Here is a 12,767-nt window from a genome sequence, read left to right on the forward strand (position 1 = left end):
CTCAAACAGAAGGAGATTTGCCTCTCCTGGAAGTGAACAGAGATGCTACGACTGGTGCAGGGGAGCAGGGATGAGAGTGAGAGGTAAGTCATGCAGGCTTAGGGGTAGTACACAGTACCTAAAGGTGACAATTCTATTTGAAGTGCAATGGGAAGCTACAGACATTATTTGGTGGGTGGCGGGGGAAGCACATAATCCATTTCTATTTTAAAAATCTTTGCTATGTGGAGAAGAGATTGGGGTTGGATAAGAGAGAAAATGGGGAGAACTTTGGGGTTATTGCAGAAATACAGGTAAGAGATGATCAGTGAGCTGGAGGAGAAGGATGGTTATGGGAAGATTCAAGAGATATTTTGACTGTAGAAACAACAGATCTTGGTGATGGATTGAATGTAAGAGTGACTTAGAGGGAAAACTTAAAGGCAGCTTGTAGGTTTCTTCAAAGTTGAATAACAGTGGTCAAAGGAGATTATTGGTAGCTTTGCAGACCAGCCTGCTGTCTGAAGGCATGCCCGGATGACTGATCAGGAGCAACATTGATTTAAAGAGGGGCTTTGATCATAAAAACTGAAGTGCAGACAGAGCACAGTGGTAGGTGGGATTCAGAGAAGAGAGAGGCACAGACAGGCACAAGTCTAGACAGGTCATGTTCACAGGCTATTCTTAGTCTGGAGACCTGGTCCCATCATCATGTTTCAAAACCTCACTAGGCCACCGAGGCAGGGTGGGAAGCAGCATCAAGGGAGACAAAGTGATGGAGTGAAAAGAGGTTGCAGAATCAAGCGTGTCTGAGAAGCAATTACTGGTTGCATGATCTTGTGCGAGTTACTTGAATTACTTAACCTTTCAGACCCTCAGATTCCGTATTTACAAAATAGGATGAAAATATTTACCTTATATGTTTGTTATGGAGATTAATTTGAGCAATGTTTACAAAATACCTTGCATATAGTAGATGCTAAAAATGTATTCTCTCGGACTCCCCACCGTGTAAATTAATTCATGTCGCTCACTCATTCAGCTACAGGGCTAATCAGACCCTGACACTAAAGGGCTTGTTCTCGTCAGGCTCCCCTCAAGCTGCGGAGTAAGTAGTGGGGAGATCGGAATACATAGGAATTACGGTACATTCTAAATCATATGGTATAGTCCATATCATACCACCTTATACACCGTATTACATGGTATTCAATTCTTTAATTCTTACATCTTCACAGTAACACTGTGAGAACGGTGTTATATTTGGTTTCTTTTCTAAATGAGGAAACTTAGGCGGAATTCTAGAGATCTGAGCAAGGTTACCAAGCTCCTGCCAGAAGAGCCAGGATTGGAACATCCTGGGTGTGATGCTTATACATTTCTCCCTCTTGATATTGCAGCCTCTGCAAAAGGCAGGCCTTTCTGAACTTTAGCTCCTAAGGCTTCAAACAAGTCCTGAGTCCCAAAGGAGGAAATTGTCCTCATCTAAACAATAACCTTTCCCCCTCTGCTCCTGGGGTAGACACGAGAGCTCTATTTGTGAGCAGTGGCTTGGGAGGATTTATATACTCTTTGAATTTGTAAGAGCTGAGTCATTCATTCATGGAATTTAGTCACATTTCTTTTTTTTAGAGGTGAGAGATCTCCCAGTCTCTGAAATGTTGGCTGACACCCTGAGATCATTCAGCTAACGTCGTTTTAGTTTTCCAGTTCCAGAGCCTTTCTGTATCTCAGGCATCTCCTCTTGAGAATTTTTTTTTAATACATGATTTAATCCTTACTAGCAACAATAATGATTTTTCTCAGTAATATGACCAGGGAAAGGCACACACCCACCCTCCTTGGATATCTAACTGTCATCTCAGTTTCGATACGATCAGAATAATTCCTCTGTCTCAAATCTGCTCACCTTCCCCTACAGTCTTCCTCTTCTTAATAAGTGGCAACTCCAGGACATAAACCTCAGCCATCCTTGACTCCTCTTTCCCTATGGAAAAGGATCTATGGAGATCAGCACCCGGATGTATGTCAGCTGCTCCTGTCTTTAAATTGTCACACCCTCCACTGTCATCTCCTACAACATCTTTTGCCTGAAGTACTCCAACAGCTGCCTAAGTGGTCCTCCTGCCTTCGCTTCTCCTTATCTGCCTGCTCCCACTGTCTGCAGACAAGCCTCTTTGGTCCATTGACAATGTAGGATCCAAGGTCTGTACAACAGCTTCCCGCGCCCTGCTTGATTTGAGCTCTGACACGATGGCCAACAAGATGGGCCACGGTCTCCCACACCTTCTTGGCTCTAGCCACCCTGGCCACATTTTCGTTCCCCAAACCTGCAAACACTTCCTATTCTTTCTGCATGGAACTCTCTTCTGTCAGATAGGCACATAGCTTATTTTATTACTCCATTTCTTTTTAACATTTCTGCGAAAATATCACCTTGTCAGAAAGTCTTTCTTGACCACTCATTATAAAATGGAAACACTCTCTCCATCCTTCAGTTCTCTCCACAGCATTCATCATTCATAACATTGAATATATTTGTTCATTTTTCTTCTCACAACACCCTCCATCCCACTTTCCATGTACAATCCACGAGGACAGAGACTTCTCAGATTTGCTTAGAATAATGTTTGACTTGAACTAGCAGCTCAATTTGTATTTGTTGAATGAATGAATTGATGTTAATATTTGTAATATAACTTGTCATTCTTATAGATTGGGTCAACGTTCTTAAGTATAAGAATTTTAACTACTTTTTCTTTGATTGCTCTTGTACCACTAACCTCTGGCTTTAGTATAATTGACTCGGGCTTTGATAAGAAATATTCCCAACTTTGGAGAATAGCAATTTCTACAGTAAAACCTTACAATTGAATGGATAATATTATGAACAAGTCATTTCTGGCAAAAATATTGTGAAATAAAATGCATCTCTTTAGAGCTCATTTCTTTGGTAGAATTTTTCCTTATGCCCATATAACACTAGATTCTCCTGCATTTATTTTATTTGCTTTAAAATTTAATGCTTATTATATTTGGGAAACTAGAACTGAGTAAAAAATGAAAACCTTTTCCAATGCTATCAACAGATATGGTATCAAGAGTTTTTACCTATTTTTAGTAAGTTTTAACATGCAGTGGAACAAGTAAGGATCCTTTTGTCCCGACTTAATTCCCATTGACCATCATTTGTGCTGCAAAGATGGGGCTCTGCACTTTAGCTTGACTTTCAGACAAACTCAGACTGTCGTATTGAATTTCGAAGCATGTGCACTTGAAATTGGAAGTCTGCTGTCAGTGAGGACAACCCGCTGTAGCCACATCCTGCCTCCTCTCCTGTGATGTGATACAGCTAATCTCAGCTGCAATACTTGAGATGCCTGTTTCTGCTGCAATCTCAGTGAATTTAGAGTGGTGATCAATTAACAGTAAATAGGTTTCTTTGTCAATTTGGAAGCATCCCAATGAAGGTAAAGAGAGTGGAGTAAGGTGATGAATAATTTATAGCTGGAGAGAATCCCTAATTCCCTCTACCCACTTAGAGGTTCTAAATCATATTTTTAGGGGAAACATGAGACCAATAACCAGAAACTTGGGACACAAATTATCTCTGTTTAAGAAAGAGATTTTTTTTTTTTTTTTTTTTGCGGTACGCGGGCCTCTCACTGTTGTGGCCTCTCCCGTTGCGGAGCACAGGCTCCGGACGCGCAGGCTCAGCAGCCATGGCTCATGGGCCCAGCCGCTCCGCGGCATGTGAGATCCTCCCGGACCGGGGCACGAGCCTGCGTCCCCTGCATCGGCAGGTGGACTCTCAACCACTGCGCCACCAGGGAAGCCCCGAAAGAGATTTTTAAACTTAAGGATGTGCCAGCTTTGCTGTTTACACCTGGATTTTATACAAATGCTGTAATTGCAAAGGGCCATTTGTCTGTGACCCTCCTGAGGAACTCTTTGCCATGTCTCTCTTATTATTTTGCCTTTTCCCTTGATTTCTTCTCCAGGAATATTTTGACTTGCTTGCATCTCATTTCGTACCGGTAAAGTCTACACGCCATTGTGAACACAATCGCTGTTTTTATCCTCCTCTGGTAAGTCTTTCTCTGTGCCTCTCAGGGTCTCATCTTGGCCCGGCTTTCCTTTTGTTAGTACTGTATCTTGACAGCTTGGTGATGGTGAGAAGAACATTTAGAGCTCTGAGGCGTGGATGCCTTATAAAGAGTCTTGCCCAGCATGGAGGTAATTCCCCATTCATTACCTGTCTTCCTCATCCTGCTCTGCCTGTGTGTGGGTAAAGACCTGTCTCACCTCGCTCAGTTCCTGAGGTAACGGGGAAGCTGTGGTAAGGTTTCAGCAGGTCCTTCCTCACCAGTGACCTCTGGGGATAGTGGATTCATAGTCTAGCTTGTCCATCCTCACTACACACCTAGAAAGTCAGTCGGCTGACCAGGAAATCTGGCTTCCTGGTCTTTCCCTCAACCCTCTACCCGGTCCCCTAACTCTAGAGGTCAGTCCTAACTGCTGACTAGGGCTCTGGGCCCCTCTTTTAGATATTGCCAGCTCCTTAACCTGGTTTGGATCCCACTTTTGATCTTTTTTGTTTTACATTGTCCTATAGGTTTTCCCTTACCTGGGTCTCTCCTACACATCGTAATGAGAGCTGCCCCCACCTTGAATGTCCTCACCACATATGTACTTGCCCTTCCCTCTTGAATATTGACTCCCTTAGATATAGACTCTGGCCAGAATTGAAAAATGAGAGCTCCCTGACCCCACTGAACTTGGTGATTTTTTATTCCAGGAGGGGGCAGCCCTTCTGTTCTTCCAGAGGTACTCACTCTATGCTAGTTTTAGTTAGCTGAGAGCTTTGGGGATTTAGGAGTGGGACTAGGTATCGATGCTAGTGTACGTCCAATAAAAAATCATCACCATCTCTAGAACCAGAAGTGGATTTATGTGAAGGTAAAGAATCTTAAGTTTCGGGGTTTTCATTTGCATGGGCCCCTTCTGATGCACAGACAGGGACTCCTGCGATGTGTTGGCATAGACAAATGATTTTGTAAATGTGCAAAAGTAAGATAGTTTAACTTCAACCAGTGAACCAAACCACTGTGTCTTTTCACTCTGAGTTCTACTCTGTCATATTTCCACTTGTGGCTGGTGGCATTGCAGTAGGCCCTGACAGTTTTTTGGATTTGGCCAAGGAGAATGTGAATAAGATACATTTAGCTTTGGTACATTGGAATGGATTTACATGTTTAGCAGTTACTTCTAGAAGTAAGCCATGGCTAGTGGAGCAGTCTTGAAGGTTCATAGCTGAGACCTCCCTTCAAGAGAGTATATCAGCATGCTGCCTCCAGCCACACACCTTCAGATCCATCAGGGCATCACACCGACCATGCTCTCCCTAGGCTGCTCTCAATCAATGACTGAGCATGGCCAGAGTTCTAGAGCTGGGCCATTCCTGCCTGGTGCAGAATGGGCAACCTTTGCCCTGGAGCTTCAGCTTTCTCAGAGCTGCTCTGCAGTCTTAGGGTCCTGCCACCCAATTCTCTTTCCTTCTCTCTTCTCACAGGTGTCAGATCTTCATCACGTTTGAAAGATTCTCTGTATTTTCTGTTCACCCTCTTTTTTATCTTCCAAAGGTATTCCCCTTAATCAGTCTCTGGCACACCTACTTCCATCTTGGTGTCTGCCTGGCAGAGGATGTGAACTGATGCAATGAAAAGTTTCACAAGCTAGTTTGTGTCAGATCTTTGTTTAAACTGAGGTTTGGCTGACTCTGATGCTAATGATTTTCACACGATACTGTCTTTTATGTGCTTCGTGGTCCATCAACCAACTTTTGATTCCTTAACCCAAAGTTCAATTCATGGTCATCTATTCTTAGTTGCTCGCCAGCATGTAACAGTATTTCCCAGCTCTCCTCCTGACTCCAGAGTATTTTCTCTAATGTTCTCATCTTAAGCTGCTGCCTTTCCTATGTCTCACTCTACCCAGACTCTGTCATTGCTCAGACATACATTTGCTTATGCTCTTTCCTCTCTCTGAAATACCTTTGCCCAACTAAACCTATGCATATTTCTTATTAATTTCTTGCTAATGTGACATGAAAATCTAACACTGACAACATTAATATAAAACCCATAATATACCACTGCAATGAGGACATCTGTGACAAACTGGTAAACACGTGTCATTAATTCAAAGAGCATTTACAATTAATTACTGTTCCAGAAAACTCAGAATGTCCTAAAATCTTAGAGGCCATTTAGGAGAGAAACTTGATATTTTCCCAAATTTGACAACAATTATAAAAATTTACATATTACCAATAAAGAGTTGTAAAACATATATAAACTTTCCCAAAATACTAAAAAAAAAAATTTGACTAACCATAATAAAGACAGTTATGTATCTGCTATAGATTGAATTGTGTTTCCCCCCAATTTCGTATGTTGAAGCCCAAACCTTCAATGTGACTGTATTTGGAGAAAGGGTCTACAAGAAAGTAATTAAGATAAAACGAGGTCATAAGCATGAGTCAATAGGATTAGTGTCCTCATAAGAAGAGATTGTTCTCTCTCTCTCTCTCTCTCTCTCTCTCCCCCCCTCCCTGTATCTCTCTCACCCTCTGCCATGTGATGACTCAGTGAGAAGATGGCAATCTGCAAGTCAGGTAGAGGGCCCTCACCAGAAACTGAACCTGACAGAACCTTGATCTTAGGCTTCCTAGCCTCCAGAATTGTGGGAAAATTAATTTCTGTTGTTTAAGCCACTCAGTCTCTAGTATTTTGTTATGGCAGCCTGAGCCGACTATGACATTATCTTTTTCTTCTTGCTACAAAACAGTGATTCTTAACTGGGTGTGATTTTTTCCCCCCAGGGAATATTTGACAATGTTTGGAAAACATTTTTGGTGGTCACAACTGGGGGATGCTACTGGCATCTAGTGGGTAGAGGCCAGAGGTGCTGCAAAAATTCCTACAATGCATAGGATATCTTGTCTCCCCTCTTTCCTCTACCTGCTCCCAACAAAGAATTGCCGGCTCAGAATGCCAGTAGTGCCAAGATTTCAGAACCTGAGTAACCCTGCTATAGAAAACGATATAAAATCTTGTCTTATGAAGAGGTGATCAAAAAGGATGTAGCCAATTACATGGGAGAAGAAGTATATAGGAAGACGTTGAGCAAGTAATTAACAAATATCTTATATTTTCTGGGTTTTGTTTGTGATATTTTCATATTGTTAAAGCATGTAATTTATATTTTTTCCTAACCAAAATTTATTTTTATACCCAATTTTGCATTCCTTTTTAAAAAGACACCCCTCAAAATTTTATAATCTTTAGTTCCCCAAACTCTGAGTTAATCTTGGTTTAGATTTTTTTTTTCACATCTTTATTGGAGTATAATTGCTTTACAATGTTGTGTTAGTTTCTGCTGTATAACAAAGTGAATCAGTTATACATATGCATATATCCTCATATCTCCTCCCTCTTGCGGCTCTCTTCTACCCTCCGTATCACACCCCTCTAGGGGGTCAAAAAGCATGAGCTGATCTCCCTGTGCTATGCAGCTGCTTCCCACTAGCTATCTACTTTATATTTGGTAGTGTATATATGTCAACGCCACTCTCTCACTTCGTACCAGTTTACCCTTCCCCTTCCCTGTGTCCTCAAGTCCATTCTCTACGTCTGCATCTTTATTCCAGTCTGACCCCTAGTTTCTTCAGAACATTTTTTTTTAAGATTCCATATATATGTGTTAGCATATGGAATTTATTATTCTCTTTCTGACTTACTTTACTCTGTATGACAGACTCTAGATCCATCCACCTCACTACAAATAACTCAATTTTGTTTCATTTTATGGCTGAGTAATATTCCATTGTATGTATGGGCCACATCTTCTTTATTGACTCATCTGTTGATGAACACTTAGGTTGCTTCCATGACCTGGCTATTGTAAATAGTTCTGCAATGAACATTGTGGTACATGACTCTTTTTGAATTATGGTTTTCTCAGGGTATATGCCCAGTAGTGGGATTGCTGGGTCATATGGTAGTTCTATTGTTAGTTTTTAAAGGAAGCTCCATACTATTCTCCATAGTGGCTTATCAATTTACATTCCCACCAACAGTGCAAGAGGATTCCCTTTTCTACACACCCTCTCCAGCATTTACTGTTTGTACATTTTCTGATGATGGCCATTCTGAACGGTGTGAGGTGACACCTCATTGTAGTTTTGTTTTGCATTTCTCTAATGATTAGTGATGTTGAGCATCCTTTCATGTGTTTGTTGGCAGTCTGTATACCTTCTTTGGAGAAATGTCTCTTCAGGTCTTCTGCCCATTTTTGGATTGAGTTCTTTGTTTTTTGATATTGAGTTGCATGAGCTGCTTGTATATTTTGGAGATTAATCCTTTGTCAGTTGCTTCATTTGCAAGTATCTTCTCCCATTCTGAGGGTTGTCTTTTTGTCTTGTTTATGGGTTCCTTTGCTGTGCAAAAGCTTTTAAGTTTCATAAGGTCCCATTTGTTTATTATTGTTTTTTTTTTTTTCCATTTCTCTAGGAGGTGGGTCAAAAAGGATCTTGCTATGATTTATATAATAGAGTGTTCTGCCTATGTTTTCCTCTAAGAATTTTATAGTGTCTGGCCATATATTTAGGTCTTTAATCCATTTTGAGTTTATTTTTGTGTACGGTGTTAGGAAGTGTTCTAATTTCATTCTTTTACGTGCAGCTGTCCAGTTTTCCCAGGACCACTTATTGAAGAACGTGTCTTTTCTCCATTGTATATTCTTGTCTCCTTTATCAAAGATAAGGTGCCCATATGTGTGTGGGTTTATCTCTAGGCTTTCTATCCTGTTCCATGGATCTATATTTCTGTTTTTGTGCCAGTACCATACTGTCTTGATTACTGTAGCTTTGTAGTATAGTCTGAAGTCAGGGAACCTGATTCCTCCAACTCCGTTTTTCTTTCTCAAGATTGCTTTGGCTATTCGGGGTCTTTTGTGTTTCTATACAAATTGTGCAATTTTTTGTTCTAGTTGGTGAAAAATGCCAGTGGTAGTTTGATAGGGATTACATTGACTCTGCAGATTGCTTTGGGTAGTATAGTCATTTTCACAATGTTGATTCTTCCAATCCAAGAACATGGTATATCTCTCCATCTGTTTGTATCGTCTTTAATTTCTTCCATCAGTGTCTTATAGCTTTCTGCCTTCAGGTCTTTTGTCTCCTTAGGTAGGTTTATTCCTAGGTATTTTATTCTTTTGGTTGCAATGGTAAATGGGAGTGTTTCCTTAATTTGTCTTTCAGATTTTTCATCATTAGTGTATAGGAATGCAAGAGATGTCTGTGCACGCATTTTGTATCCTGGTACTTTACCAAATTCATTGATTAGCTCTAGTAGTTTTCTGGTGGCATTTTTAGGATTCTCTATGTATAGTATCATGTCATCTGCAAACAGTGACAGCTTTACTTCTTCTTTTCTGATTTGGGTTTCATTTATTTCTTTTTCTTCTCTGATTGCTGTGGCTAAAACTTCCAAAACTATGTGGAATAATTGTGGTGAGTGTGGGCAACCCTGTCTTGCTCCTGATATTAGTGGAAATGGTTTCAGTTTTTCACTATTGAGAACAATGTTGGCTGTGGATTTGTCATATATGACCTTTATTATGTTGAGGTAAGTTCCCTCTATGCCTACTTTCTGGAGGGTTTTTAGCATAAATGGATGTAAATTTTGTCAAAAGTTTTTTCTGCACCTGTTGAGATTATCATATGGCTTTTACTGTTCAGTTTGTTAATATGGTGTATTACAGTGATTTATCTGCATATATTGAGGAATCCTTGCATTCCTGGGATAAACCCCACTTGATCAAGGTGTATGATCCTTTTACTGTGCTGCTGGGTTCTGTTTGCTAGTATTTTGTTGAGGACTTTTGCATCTATATTCATCAGTGATATTGAACTGTAGTTTTCTTTTTTTGTGACATCTTTGTCTAGTTCTGGTGTCAGGGTGATGGTGGCCTAGTAGAATGAATTTGGGAGTGTTCCTTCCTCTGCTGTATTTTGGAAGAGTTTGAGAAGGATAGGTGTTAACTCCTCTCTAAATGTTTGATAAAATTGACTGTGAAGCCATCTGGTCCTGGGCTTTTGTTTGTTGGCAGATTTTTAAATACAGTCTCAATTTCTGTGCTTGTGATTGGTCTCTTTATATTTTCTATTTCTTCCTGGTTCGGTCTCGGAAAGTGGTGCTTTTCTAAGAATTTGTCCATTTCTTCCAGGTTGTCCATTTTATTGGCATATAGCTGCTTGTAGTAATCTCTCATGATCCTTTGTATTTCTGCAGTGTCAGTTGTTACTTCTCCTTTTTCATTTCTAATTCTGTTGTTTTGAGTCTTTCTCTTTTTTTCTTGATGAGTCTGGCTAATGGTTTATCAATTTTGTTTATCTTGTCAAAGTGCCAACTTTTAGTTTTATTGGTCTCTGCTGTTGTTTCCTTCATTTCTTTTTCATTTATTTCTGATCTGAGTTTTTTGATTTCTTTCCTTCTGCTAACTTTCAGGTTTCTTTTGTTCTTCCTTCTCTAATTGCTTTAGGTATAAAGTTAGATTGTTTATTTGAGATTTTTCTTGTTTCTTGAGGTAGGATTGTATTGCTATAAACTTCCCTCTTAAAACTGCTTTTGCTACATCCCATAGGTTTTGGGTCATCATGTTTTCATTGTCATTTTTTTCTAGATATTTTTTGCTCTCCTCTTTGATTTCTTCAGTGATCTCTTGGTTATTTAGTAGTGTATTGTTTAGCCTCTTTGTGTTTGTATTTTTTACAGATTTTCTCCTGTAACTGATATCTAGTCTCATAGCGCAATGGTCTGAAAAGTACTTGATACAATTTCAATTTTCCTAAATTTACCAAGGCTTGATTTGTGACCCAAGATATGATCTATCCTGGAGAATATTCCGTGTGCACTTGAGAAGAAAGTGTATCCTGTTGTTTTTGGATGGACTATCATATAAATATCAATTAAGTCCATCTTGTTTAATAAGTCATTTATAGCTTGTGTTTTCTTATTTATTTTCATTTTGGTTGATCTCTCCTTTGGTGAAAATGTGGTGTCAAAATCCCCTACTATTATTGTGTTACTGTCGATTTCCTGTTTTATGGCTGGTAGCATTTGCCTTATGTATTCAGGTGCTCCTATGTTGGGTGCATAAATGTTTACAATTGTTATATCTTCTTGGATTGATCCCTTCATCACTATGTAGTGTCCTTCTTTGTCTCTTGTAATAGTCTTTAGTTTAAAGTCTATTTTGTCTGATATGAGAATTGCTATTCCATCTTTCTTTTGACTTCCATTTGCATGGAATATCTTTTTCCATCCCCTCACTTTCAGTCTGTATGTGTTCCTAGGTCTGAGTGGGTCTCTTGTAGACCTGCATATATACGGGTCTTGTTTTTGTATCCATTCAGCCAGTCTATGTCTTTTGGTTGGAGCATTTAATCCATTTACATTTAAGGTAATTATTGATATGTATGTTCCTATTACCATTTTCTTAATTGTTTTGGGTTTGTTTTTGTAGGTCTTTTCCTTCTCTTGTGTTTCTTGCCTAGAGAAGTTCCATTAGCATTTCTTGTAAAGCTGGTTTGGTGGTGCTGAATTCTCTTTGCTTTTGCTTGTCTGTAAAGATTTTGATTTCTCTGTCAAATCTGAATGAGACCTTTGCTGTGTAGAGTAATCTTGGTTGTAGGTTTTTCCCTTTTATCACTTTAAATGTGTCCTGCCACTCCCTTCTGGCTTGCAGAGTTTCTGCCGAAAGATCAGCTGTTAATCTTATGGGGATTCCCTTGTATGTTATTTGTTGCTTTTCCCTTGCTGCTTTTAATAATTTTTCTTTGAATTTAATTTTTGATGGTTTGATTAGTATGTGTCTCGGTGTGTTTCCCTTTGGGTTCATCCTATATAGGACTCTGTGCTTCCTGGACTTGATTGACAATTTCCTTTCGCATGTTAGGGGAGTTTTTGACTATAATCTCTTGAAATATTTTCTCAGATCCTTTCTTTTTCTCTTCTTTTTATGGGACCCCTATAATTCCAATTTTGGTGCTTTTAATGTTGCCCCAGAGGTCTCTGAGACTGTCCTCAATTCTTTTCGTTCTTTTTTCTTCATTCTGCTCTGTGTTAGTTATTTCCACTATTTTATCTTCCAGGTCACTTATCTGTTCTTCTGCCTCAGTTCTTCTGCTATTGATTCCTTCTAGAGAATTTTTAATTTCATTTATTGTGCTGTTCATCACTGTTTGTTTGCTCTTTTGTTCTTCTTGTTCCTTGTTAAATGTTTCTTGTATTTTCTCCATTCTATTTCCAAGATTTTGGATCATCTTTAGTATCATTACTCTGAATTCCTTTTCAGGTAGACTGTCTATTTCCTCTTCATTTCTTTGGTCTGGTGGGTTTTTACCTTGCTCCTTCATCTGCTCCATAGTTCTCTGTCTTCTCATTTTGCTTAACTTACTGTGCTTGGGGTCTCTATTTTGCAGGCTGCAGGTTCATAGTTCCCATTGTTTTTGTTGTGTTCCCCAAGTGGGTAAGGTTGGTTCAGTGGGTTGTGTAGGTTTCTTGGTGGAGGGGACTGGTGCCTGTGTTCTGGTGGATGAGGCTGGATCTTGTCTTTCTGATGGGCAGGACTGTGTCTGGTGATGTGTTTTGGGTTGTCTGTGAAGTTATGATTTTAGTCAGTCTCTCTGCTAATGGGTGGGGTTGTGGTCATGCCTTGCTAGT

The 12,767-nt window shown here is 39.7% G+C and overlaps 1 long non-coding RNA gene across 5 annotated transcripts in view; it reads left to right on the forward strand.

Annotated features, from left to right (window-relative positions):
- Positions 1–12,767, forward strand: part of LOC137210971 (uncharacterized) — a 128,604-nt gene that overhangs the window by 29,129 nt on the left and 86,708 nt on the right. For all 5 annotated transcript variants that reach the window (XR_010936828.1, XR_010936830.1, XR_010936826.1 and 2 more), the window contains exon 2: positions 3,981–4,067. This is a non-coding gene — a long non-coding RNA (uncharacterized lncRNA). The remainder of the gene's footprint in view (positions 1–3,980; positions 4,068–12,767) is intronic.

This window comes from Pseudorca crassidens, chromosome 18 (assembly GCF_039906515.1).
Source record: "Pseudorca crassidens isolate mPseCra1 chromosome 18, mPseCra1.hap1, whole genome shotgun sequence".
Classification (NCBI taxonomy): domain Eukaryota; kingdom Metazoa; phylum Chordata; class Mammalia; order Artiodactyla; family Delphinidae; genus Pseudorca; species Pseudorca crassidens.